The 12,047-nt window shown below is 32.9% G+C and overlaps 1 long non-coding RNA gene across 1 annotated transcript; it reads left to right on the forward strand.

Moving 5' to 3' along the window:
* Positions 1-3,350: 3,350 nt before the first annotated feature.
* On the forward strand, positions 3,351-10,654 carry LOC143046955 (uncharacterized). The gene is made up of 3 exons (XR_012969326.1): positions 3,351-3,488; positions 9,468-9,537; positions 10,610-10,654. It is a non-coding gene; the product is annotated as an uncharacterized LOC143046955 (long non-coding RNA).
* The last annotated feature ends 1,393 nt before the right edge of the window (positions 10,655-12,047 follow it).

Below are 12,047 nucleotides of genomic sequence, written 5' to 3' on the forward strand. Positions count from 1 at the left end.
CAAATCAGCTAAATTATCTATAGTAAAGGATCCTACAAATTAATGTAATATACAGTCACAGAAAATAATTATATTATAAGTACGTCTGAGTCAGTGACAACTCTACAACAGATGTATCCATCGGATCGCCATCAATGATGGTGGTACATGGCTGTGTACATAATGTATATACAACTCGTCTAAACATCAACCCAACAAAAAGAGCTTTCGCTGGCAGTGTGTTACCTTTTCTCGTCAGTTTTAATCTAGCGGCGTATATAAAGTGTAAACAATTAATACTGCAACTTTTGTGCCATTACAAATTATAAAGAGAGGCGGAAGATCCCAACGGGATATTCAAATTCATAAGTAAGTCGAAAACGCATTGATCATAGGTTTGGTATGATTGCCAATGAGAAAACGTATCAGAAGAGAACAAAGGGCTAGGATGCTGACAAAATTTGCCACTGTTCGACCTTTAACAACGAACAAATTTATACGGTATACAAAAGCGATGCAAAACCTCGATATTACAAACCAAAAATTGAAAACCAAAGTTTTGATTGTGCTTTAAATCGAAAGAAAGAAAGGGCAAACAAAACGAAGCGAAACGCAAACCCTGAGTTGAAGATACATGCAGTCATAAGCCCTGACAAATATACAAAATTAAGTAATCTGTAAATATGATATGATAATGATTTTGTTTTTACTAAAACAGAAAATGAACCGTGTGTTGCCATGGTGAAGACCTATAATTCTCTTTCACTGACCTACCAGTTCCGACCTTGTTCAGATCGCTTGCCTGTTTTATGCAAGTATAAACACTTCTCAAGTAAGTCTTTATTTCAAGTTTGAATCCCAATAATAAAGAAATTATTATTGAAACAAATTGCAAGGTGGGGTCATGTGGTTTAATTATTATTGATTGTTCATCTGTTTCATATATTAGAATTGCCTGATTGGCGGTTCTTTTCTTATAATATGCTACTTGTCCTTTACACGGGATTCTTTGATGGATCACAGATTCTTTCATCTGCATAATATAACATTATAGTTCGTTGATCGAACAGGCCGCAGCTCCGTTGAAAGTAATGAAAAAAGATCTACCAAGACTGACTGATATGGATGTACAAACAATTAAAAATGTCTCATTAACTTTTGTAGAAAACTCAAATATCTCGAACTCATATTTGCATGTTTGGAATACAATTGAGTACTTTGTAGCATTGCTCAGAATTACAAAATGACAAAGTCAAGAGTATTTATCTGAATCTGATGCGAAGGTGACAAGAACACCTTTAAATCTAAATTGAATCGTTTAGGAAATTTAAAGTGGATTCAATTTATAAGAATAAGGCTATCCACTCTTACTACACTTCATATATTCCTTACAGTTATCAAACAACTGATGAATTTAAGAACTTTTTCGTATTGTTTTGCAATAATGTTGATTCTATTGAATATTGTATACAATGTCTGATATATTCATACTGGACGTTAGGCAATTGAATATATCAATCAATGTTATATATTTCTTATCGTTCACATAAATTAAAGGCATCAGCATTTCCATCAGTAGAACCAAGTCTTTGTCTTGATTCTTGATTTCAGAGCCAAACAATTTTCACCAGTTTTCACTAACATCAACATATGTTTTGTGGTTCACATTTAATGCAAATATATATGGCATTACATTTCTATGCAAAGATAAATTATCTACAAATTCAACAGGGACTTTTCTCCATATAAGAGGTACATTATAATTGTATAATATGAACAATAGAAATCACTAACCTTGTGGACCACCAGTTTTTATGAATAATTGTGTATAAAACAAGCACAATTGGCCATATACATTGAATGTTGAACCATGTTAAAATCAATATACAGTACAGTTCTAAGGACATATTCATAGTATGATGGTTAAAATCAAAAGCTTCAAAAATTAAAAAAACACTCAAAGTGAAAACGAGTGACCGGTGAAAAATAATGTTCTTCCAATTCTTGAACCAATGCATACAAACATCATAAACTTAGTCTTCTGTGCACGAATTTATCATTTTTTTCGTGTAAATTTCGTATAATCGTCAATTTTTTTTTTAAATCGGTCAGTGTTGTTGTGAAAATATGGCAGGTAATTAAAGTTCGCGTTTTGAAGCCGAAGTTTAACGATTGTCACCTGTTTGTCAACAATCGACAACATAAGCACGGAAATAGAGCACATATTTAACATGTAAATTCAGATAATTATAGTTTATTTTAAGGACATCCATGCGTATTGTGATCACCGGATTTTTACGAGATGGGTCACACTGAGGTCACTTTGCATACGGAAAATATGTCGGGGTAATTGCTTCCTCGAAGGAAGCAATTAAAATAAAGTAAACTTCTTCTAAATATGAATAAATTAAAGAATTTTCTTCAGAAAAAAAGTATATGTACATAAGTTTTATAATGAAAACTATCCATTGAGTTATAAAAAAACATGTGCATTATTTGTTTTGTTTTGAGGTTTCTTATGACTTTAATATATAACCATATGTACATAAATGTATTAATTTCAAATTGTATAAAGAAAACCTACTCTTTAGATATTATGACTGCATTGACCTCGGCTGTACTTGTTGTTGTGTCATATTACTATTATTATTAAACCATTATGTGAACGTGTCATTTAATATTTGGCAAATGCGTTACATGAGAGCTTTTACAAAACGTAAATTTCCCTTTCGTAAATGCTAGATATATAATTACATCACGAGTTGGTTGACCGTTATGGAATAACCGTTTCACAAATGATATCGGATATGTTCCTTACGTCGTGACTACAATCCCCTTCCCTTTCATGAATGTGACCTACCGAATTATACTATTTACCGCATTTGTTATCACTTTAGCAACACGACGGGTGCCGCATGTGGAGCAGGATCTGCTTACCCTTCTGGAGCACCTGAGAGCACCCCTAGTTTTTTGGTGGGGTTCGTGTTGTTTATTCTTTAGTTTTCTATGTTGTGTCGTGTGTGCTGTTGTTTGTTTGTCTTTTTCATTTTTAGCCATGGCGTTGTCAGTTTGTTTTGGATTTATGAGTTTGACTGTCCCTTTGGTATCTTTTATCCCTCTTTTACAAAAGTCTTTTGACAAATATTTTCAATCTTATATGTAATTTTTCAAAAAGATATATGAAAAAAAAATATAAGTAAATTAATCTATAATTTTGATTGATAATTATTGAATATATAATCTCACGCTTTTCACATTTTCTGGATCGTTAAACTTGCTTTATCATTGGTACCCTTAAACTGCAATATATAATTTAGAATTATGACATAATATCTTAATATAACATAATCTCTTAATGTTTGTAGGTCATATGACTTCTCAAGTATTTTTGAATCGTGGTTATCGGTTATTTGGAGACACAACGGAAACAATTTTCGGTAGACAAATTGCGACCACTGCACCAAACACCTCGGATGTATACAGACTTGGTATAGCGAATAATGAATTTGGTATGACTTTTTTTTAAATCCGAAAAATATAGCACACATCAACCTATAGTATCGCATAACAAGAATAAGAGAGTAAACACTTAATTATAATCCACGCGACAAAGTTGAGGAAGGTAAAATGTTTTGGAACCGTTCGTCCGTAAGTCAATCCATCAGTCCTGATCTTGTCATCGCAAATCCTCTGAAACCGCACTACATAGTTTCACGAAACTGTGTAGATAATAAGGACATAATATGTAGATGTGCATATCGACAAAACATAAGGATTCATTTTTTTCTAGGAGTTATGCCCTTAACCGTAATATACTACCACAGCAGTTTGTCGTTGCACCTCCTCTGAAACCACACAACAGAATTTCGCGAAACTTTGTAGTTAATGACGACAAAATATGTAAATCTGCATATCAACAATAACATTTTTATCAGTTGATTTTTGTAGAGTTTCGAAAACATGTATGAGTCTTTCCACCTAGGAATCTGGTGAGATTTTGTTTGTGTCGTGACAATGTTAGGGCAAGGGGTATATGAGCGTGCTAACAAAGATTATTTAACTATTTTAGCCTGGTTTAATACAATGCAACAAAAACGTAAAGTTTCTGTCAATTTATTAAATATTTTAATACGTCAAGGAGACGGTTACTGTTACAGTGGAGATCACTTCTAACCTCTCATTAAATCTGTCAGGAGAACTGTTCTAGAACAGTACGTAGAACTGTCAGCCTGACACCTTTTAGTCAGTTCTAGGTTAGAACTGTTCTAGCTAGAACTGACCAGATATTTGGTCAGTTCTACTTCTAGAACAGTTCTACGGTTAGAATTGATTTCTAATTCTACGGCTAGTATTGATTTTTATAAATTCTACGGCCAGAATTGATTTATAAATTCTACGGCTAAAATTGATTTATAAATTGTAGGGCTAAAATTGATTTATAAATTCTACGGCTAAAATTGATTTTTATGAATTTTACGGCCAGAATTGATTTATAAATTCTACGTAGTACGGCTAAAATTGATTTATAAATTCTGCGGCTAAAATTGATTTAAATAAATTCTTTGCCGATTTTATTTCAGATTTATAATCGGCAAGACTTAGGCAGCAACCATTTGATTTTCGGGGGGGGGGGGGGGGGGGGGCAATGTTTTTTTTTGGAAAAAAAGTTTGTTTCCAGTTTTTGGTGAAAAAAATAATTTGTTTTGGACCCTGAGAAAAAAAAATTGTTTGTTTCATCCTCAGCTGCCAGCTGCCACTATATGTAATGCTAAAATTGTAAAAAAAAAATTGTTTTCGGTTTGTCGCTAAAAAAATAGATTGTTCTTCGCCGAAGTCGAAAAAAAAAGTTTGTACAGAAAAAAAACCCATACCCCCCCCCCCCCCCCCCCCCCCGGAAAATCAAATGGTTGCTGCCTTAGAGAACATGTTTAACCTGTTAACCCCGCCATATTCTGCATGTATGTGCCTGTTCCAAGTCAGGAGCATGTAATTCAGTGATTTTCTTTGTTGATGTGTTACATCAATTTTTGTTTTTCTCTCAATTTTTGTACATAAATTAGGCCGTTAGTATAAGGGGGGGATTATTATTTGAATTGTTTTACATTTGTTATTCCGGGAGTCAGGATGGCTCATTATCACATAACAAATTGATCGGACCTCAATAACCAATATAATATCTGTTTACAAGTAGTTTTCATACCTCAGACGACCTGTTTAACAAAAATCTTTTGACCGCATCAATCTAAACTGCCTTTATTTGCTTTTTCTTTCTGCAAATCTATATAGCTGCACAGTACTTCAGTTTTAATTTTAGGTCTAGAGGGACTGTATATACAAGTGACAGCAATTTTGGAAAAAAAATGTAATTGTTCACATCAATTTATAGTGCCAGCATGCAGGGGCAGCTAGATCCAGGCTGGGATCGAACTATATGCTCCCATTCATATGCATTGATGTTAAAAAAAAAAGTGGGATTCAAACCCCTGGACCCACTTCCCTTGATCCTCCAATGAGCATGTTCTTGTTTTATTCAAAATATTGAATCATAAACAAATATCAGTAGTTTTTATACTTCAGACTGAGTTGTGTAATAAAATCTTTTGACTGCATCAACCAAAACTTACCATATTTGCTTTTTATTATGTAAATCTATATAGCTGCACAGCAATTCAGTTATAATTTTAGTTCGAGAGGGACTGTGGTATATAAATAACTGCAATATTGGAAATCAATGACCACAAATTTTTTTTTCGCATTAATTGAGGGTGCCAGCATTTCCTATTTTTATTCAAAATATCGCACCAGAAACAAATATCAGTAGTTTTCATACCTCAGACTGACTCATGTTACAAAATTATTTGTCTGTATCAATCAAAACTGACCATATTTGACAGCATCAACCAATACTGACCATATTTGACCACATCAACCAAAACTGACCATATTTGCTCTTTTTTATACAACTCTTATAGTCGCATAGTAAATCTGTAATATTTTTATGTAAGGATGGAGTGTATAATCATTATAATACAAATGATCTATATTATAGGGTTATTGCATGAATATTGGGGAATATTGTTCCGAGTAGAATTTTATATTGCGCATGCTTATATTTTTGATATCAGGATGGATTTTTCAATATAAAACATGATAAAGGAAAGCAACATTGGAAAACAAAATTATGCTCGCATCAGTTTAAAGCGCCAGCATGTCCTCTTTTTAATCAAAATTTTGAACCATAAACTAATTTCAGTAGTTTTGATATCTCAGACTGACTCATGGATATAACAAAATTATTTGTCCACATCAACCAAAACCATGAAAACTGACCATATTTGACCGCATCAACCAAAACTGACCATATTTGCTCTTTTTTATACAACTCTTATAGTCGCAAAGTAAATCTGTAATATTTTTATGTAAGGATGGAGTGTATAATCATTATAATACAAATGATCTATATTATAGGGTTATTGCATGAATATTGGGGAATATTGTTCCGAGTAGAATTTTATATTGCGCATGCTTATATTTTTATATCAGGATGGATTGTTCAATATAAACATGATAAAGGAAAGCAACATTGGAAAACAAAATTATGCTCCCATCAGTTTAAAGTGCCAGCATGTCCTCTTTTTAATCAAAATTTTGAACCATAAACTAATTTCAGTAGTTTTGACATCTCAGACTGACTCATGGATATAACAAAATTATTTGTCCGCATCAACCAAAACCATGAAAACTGACCATATTTGACCGCATCAACCAAAACTGACCATATGTGACAGCATCAACCAAAACTGACCATATTTACACTTTATAATGTAAATCTTAATATATATATATATATATATAAATATAGCCGCATAGTAAATCACTTATACATTTTGTTACATATCACGATGGATTGTATAATTCAAATGACAGCAATATTGTCACATGATTGTAACACATTGACTAAAAAAAAATTTTCACATCAATTAAGAGTACCAGCAATTTTCTGCAAGTCCTCTTTTTATTCAAAATATTGAATTGTAAACAAATTTCAGTAGTTTCGATATACATGTATCAGACTGAGTCGTTTTAACAAAATTATTTGACCTTTCAACCAAAACTGAACTTATTTACACTTATCATGTAAATATATATGGCCTCATTGTAAACCAATAATATTTCTGTCAGGACGGATCGTATGATAAAAATGACACCAACTTTGGAACATAATACACCTATATTGCTAATCCTGGCTGACCCGGCCTCTTGAACTTTTGAAGCATACAAAAATCACTTTTCCATTGTGGCGTCAGATATTTTGTTTTATGATGTCAAATTTTTACGGGAACCTGTGCGATATCCAGTAATGGCAGACAAATAGCGGTAAGGTGTATTTATACCATATCTAAAAATTTAGCGTACCCTTATTTTCTCTCTGTATCCATAATAATGAACCATCACTAAAGTGACTTTTTAAGTCGATGGTTTTTTTTTTAAACAAAACTATTTTACGGCATCATCCAACACTCACATGACTGATTCATATACTTTATTTTAAAATAAAAAGTACATGTATGGGAAGTTCTCTTCTTGGAATAGTATACTGTTAATATAATTTGAAGACAAATGGAAGAAGGCAAAGAAAAATGCATGATTTTGTTTGTAGCCGAACGTCCAGTGGCAAATGCTTCATTCATGTTCAGATGAGTATATTTTTCTGAGTTTCAGACTCCCAGATATCATTTATAATCGTTATGGATAAGTCTGGCTAAATTGACGAGATGGTGCAAATGTATATAGTTTTTTTACGTTATTTATAATACAACACTTTTATCATTAATATCACACAATTCATCCACTGTACAGTTTTCGTATGAACATTTGTCAAAACAGAATCTTAAATGAATGTAAATCCAAGGCAAACAAGGTAAATTACGATTAAAATTCCATGAATTAAATGCAGAGATATATTATGACAGTATGAAGAGACTGTTAAAAACGGGGAGCGAAGAAACGTAAACAATGATGTTTCCTATGCAATCTTATAAAAATATTTCTCCGATGAGTTGGATAACCTCCTATTCACTTCGATATTTGTACATGTAACGTATGATCAGAAAGAAATATAGGAAATCTGCTATTATATAGCAAAGTAATTGGAAGTGATTTATTTCTTCTAAATTCTAAAGTGCCCTTACTGCAGTGACGTCAGTTTAGAACTGTTCTACAGTCCTGACTTATTTAGTCAGTTCTGCTGACAGTTCTACGGTTAGAACTGATTTGGACAGTTCTACCTAGAACTGATTTAGACAGTTCTACCCTAGAACTGATCCTGACAGTTCTACCTAGAACTGATTTGGTCAGTTCTACCTAGAACTGATTCTGACAGTTCTACTTAGAACAGTTCTAGGGTAGAACTGTTCTAGGTAGAACTGTTCTAGGACAGGTTAGAACAGTTCTATGACAGTTCTCCTGACAGTTCTAATGAGAGGTTAGAAGTGATCTCCACTGTACGTATGTGAATGTAGAATACGCTCTTAAGGTTAAAAACTGGAAGTACATATATGGTTGGATAAGCTGGTACTTGAGATTTTACATATTTATGAAGTATAGTCTTACCTTATCTTACATGTTGTTCCTTTGACATATTCCCCGTTTCCATTCTTGATTTTATAACAAATCAAACGAAAACTTTTGAAAGGATCGTTTTTCTTGTACATCATTAATCACCGAACACTTATTGCTAACAATTGCATATCTATTCGAAGGCTGGATAAAAGCATGTGAACGCGTGTCCGTTACACTAACTTATTCGTTGCGTAAACACATTTAAACACATGAGCATTTTAGTTTGCAGATTAGTGTATGATTGCAGATGTGTGTATCATTGTATTAAAGGGGCACTAGCTGCCAAATTCATGTTCACCGATTTGACTCAAATGTTCATATTTTATTTATAACGATGTAAAACATTTTTCTAAATTATCAAAAGTATCTATAAAATAAACAATTTTCAGGACATGCTTCGTTTTTATCCAAGACGCAATCTAATTTACTATCGAGTTGACATTCTAGGACCATATACATAAATATAAATAGATTAAACAACTGGTGCAATTGGATTATTATAGATCTGTTAAATTTTCTATTATAGATTAAAAAAATATGTTTATCGTCGTTTTTACCTGTATAAAAATGATTTTTTTCGAATCAATCAATCAATCAATCAAATTATTTACCTTTGTTTCACTTTCAATGTTGACATTATTTTCCTTTAGACAACCGTACACGGACAATGCATGCGTTATTCTTTCTCTATCTACGGGATTGAATTGTAGTTCATATGAATACGGATTAAATGAGGTAGAATTATTCACTTGCAAGTGAATAATTCATTATCAATGTTTATTAGCTTAATTTGACAAAATTGAATACTTTAGATTTTTTATATATCTCGTAGCTAATGCCCCTTTAAAACTTATGTTTCATTGTAGATTTGTATATCAGAATTCTTGTTGGAGGAGCTGCATTCTTTGCAACCACAATTATTGTTCTCTTGGTCATGTAAGTTAAAAAGTTATCCATTTATGCATCGCTGAATAACCTGGAGGGCCTTATCCAATTGAAGGGGGATAGTGGGCTATTTTTGATATTATATAGAAAGGTGGTCTTAAAACAACAAATAAGAGGATTTAAAAGTTTTAAGCTTTAGTGAGTTTTTATATATTTCATTTTAGCAAAATTTATGGAAAAGGATAAAAAAGTGTTTGTTGAGTAAACTTGGACAGCAGCATAATTTCATTTCCATCCCAGCAATCGACAACATCGTTTTCGGTCTGTCCTCAGAAAAAAAGAAGTAAATTTGAACTTGTAGGTCTGTTAATAGAACCATTTCAAAATTCAAATGTCACTTTTTTAGGCAATTTCTCGTGGGACAACTGATTTTGTAGGAGCTCAACTCCATGTACAACAGTAAATGATACATGTATCTCTTCGTTAACACAGCATAGCATTCTCCGATTTTCAATATTTTGATCAGTTGAATAAGAAAATTGCAATTTTGAAATGTGCTTACCTTTTGAAGCGTGACAATTACTCCACTCAAGCACAACCAAAAAATCCGCTCACGGTTTTCATTGCATAACCAAATGTTCTGCGTGTGTAGATTACCAGCCGTGCCTGTATGCTGGTTTTGTATGAAAGGTAAAAATTATAAGATAAGGAAAAACTGATTTTGGAGCGGCATGCTCCCAAGATTTTTTCGGAAACGGTAATTATTTTTTCATTGAAAAATCAATTTCTCCGAGACAGGAGTGAGAAAATGCAAAGAACTATATTGGCGTTTGTTTATTTGCAGTTCAGTATTTCTGTTATTCTGTTGTTTTCATCTAATACTTGTGTGTGCCTCTCGGTTTTACTTCGAAACCCGGATCTTTTTTTGCTTAATCGATTGATGAATAGACTATTGCACAGCAATATACTTCTGCTTTCTTTATTCATACCTTCATTGAAACAATGTAACTGCTCAGTTTTGGCTAAATATTTTTCCATCATTCCCTGCTCAAATTCATCATAAGCATTTGAGTTGTCGATGGGTTTCGTTTGCACCAATACACATATAGTCTTTTTGTTTCAGTATCTTTGTACAAAGAAGAAAATTGATGAAAGCTTATTTCACATCATCTTCGCTAGCCAAGGGTTACGATCCACTCCCGTTCTCTTCACCCTTGGCGGATTAAGATAAAATTTCGGAGACACAAGGTAAGGATTTTTATTGGTTGCAGTCGAAACTCGCTGCATCCAATCAAAAAGCGCCTATAACATGATCACGTGTAAATGTAGAAAGTGTTTGTAAACAATTGCCACGTGTTTATTGTGCAACAAGTCTTTACATTCTATAATCATACGACTATATTTAGTGACAACTTGAATGTTTTTAATCAAAAAGAAGAAGTTCCTGTGTATGTTTCATGCACAAAAGCATGAATGTTGACATATATTTTCGTTTCCGGCTTTATCAAGCGTGTAGGTTCTAGACGCTACCGTGTTTTTACCTCCAAATTGACAAGTTCAAGTGCTACCATTGGTCAAGAATAATGTATTCGGAATGGGCGTGACTTTAATCTTCCGATAGATGGCGCAACATTACTTTCACAAATGTTGGCTCAATCTGCCAAGGGTGAAGAGAACGAGAGTGGATCGTAACCCTTGGCTAGCGAAGATGATTTCACATCTTTGACACCACGACAAGATGTAAACAACTATAATGAAATATCACATCAAATATCTGAGACAACTACAGGCCAATATTATGAGGAGCCATTATATGAAAACACTGCTTCAGGATGTCAATGTTCTGTCCAACAAAATATAGATCAATTTCAACACATTGGTACAGCAGGATATCCTGTTCATTCAAATGTACAAGAAACAAGCGAAGGCCATTATTCAACAATCTCAGAGTAAATTGAAAATGTCGCAACATGTTTTGTAAATATTCACGCTTCGAATAAACGCATATTCATGCACTGTGCTAATTTATACATGAATCGATATTTTTTTTCATCCTATATTTTTGAAGCTGAAACAATGTATCTGATTTTTTTTATGTACTCTATAAGTTGTTTTTTAAGTAAGCAATACATTATTTTATTAATATTTATTATTTTAGAAAATAAAAACATAACACATTATGTATGTTTGTGCCTGTCCCAAGTCAGGAGCCTGTAATTATATGGTTGTTTGTTTATGTGTTACATATTTGTTTTCCGTTCATTTTTTGTACATAGTTTAGGCGTTAGTTTTCTCGTTTGAATTGTTTCACATTGTCATTTTGGGACGTTTTATAGCTGACTATGCGGTATTGGCTTTGCTCATTGTTGAAGGCCGTACGGTGACCTATAGTTGTAAATTTCTGTGTCATTTTAATCTATTATGGAGAGTTGTCTCATTGGCAATCATACCACATTTTCTTTTTATATATATATATATATATATATAGAATTTTGACGTTAATCATGATAATTATCAAAGGTACCAGGCTTATAACTTTATACACCAGACGCGCGTTTCGT

The sequence above is a fragment of the Mytilus galloprovincialis genome, chromosome 9 (genome assembly GCF_965363235.1).
Source record: "Mytilus galloprovincialis chromosome 9, xbMytGall1.hap1.1, whole genome shotgun sequence".
In the NCBI taxonomy this organism is placed as follows: domain Eukaryota; kingdom Metazoa; phylum Mollusca; class Bivalvia; order Mytilida; family Mytilidae; genus Mytilus; species Mytilus galloprovincialis.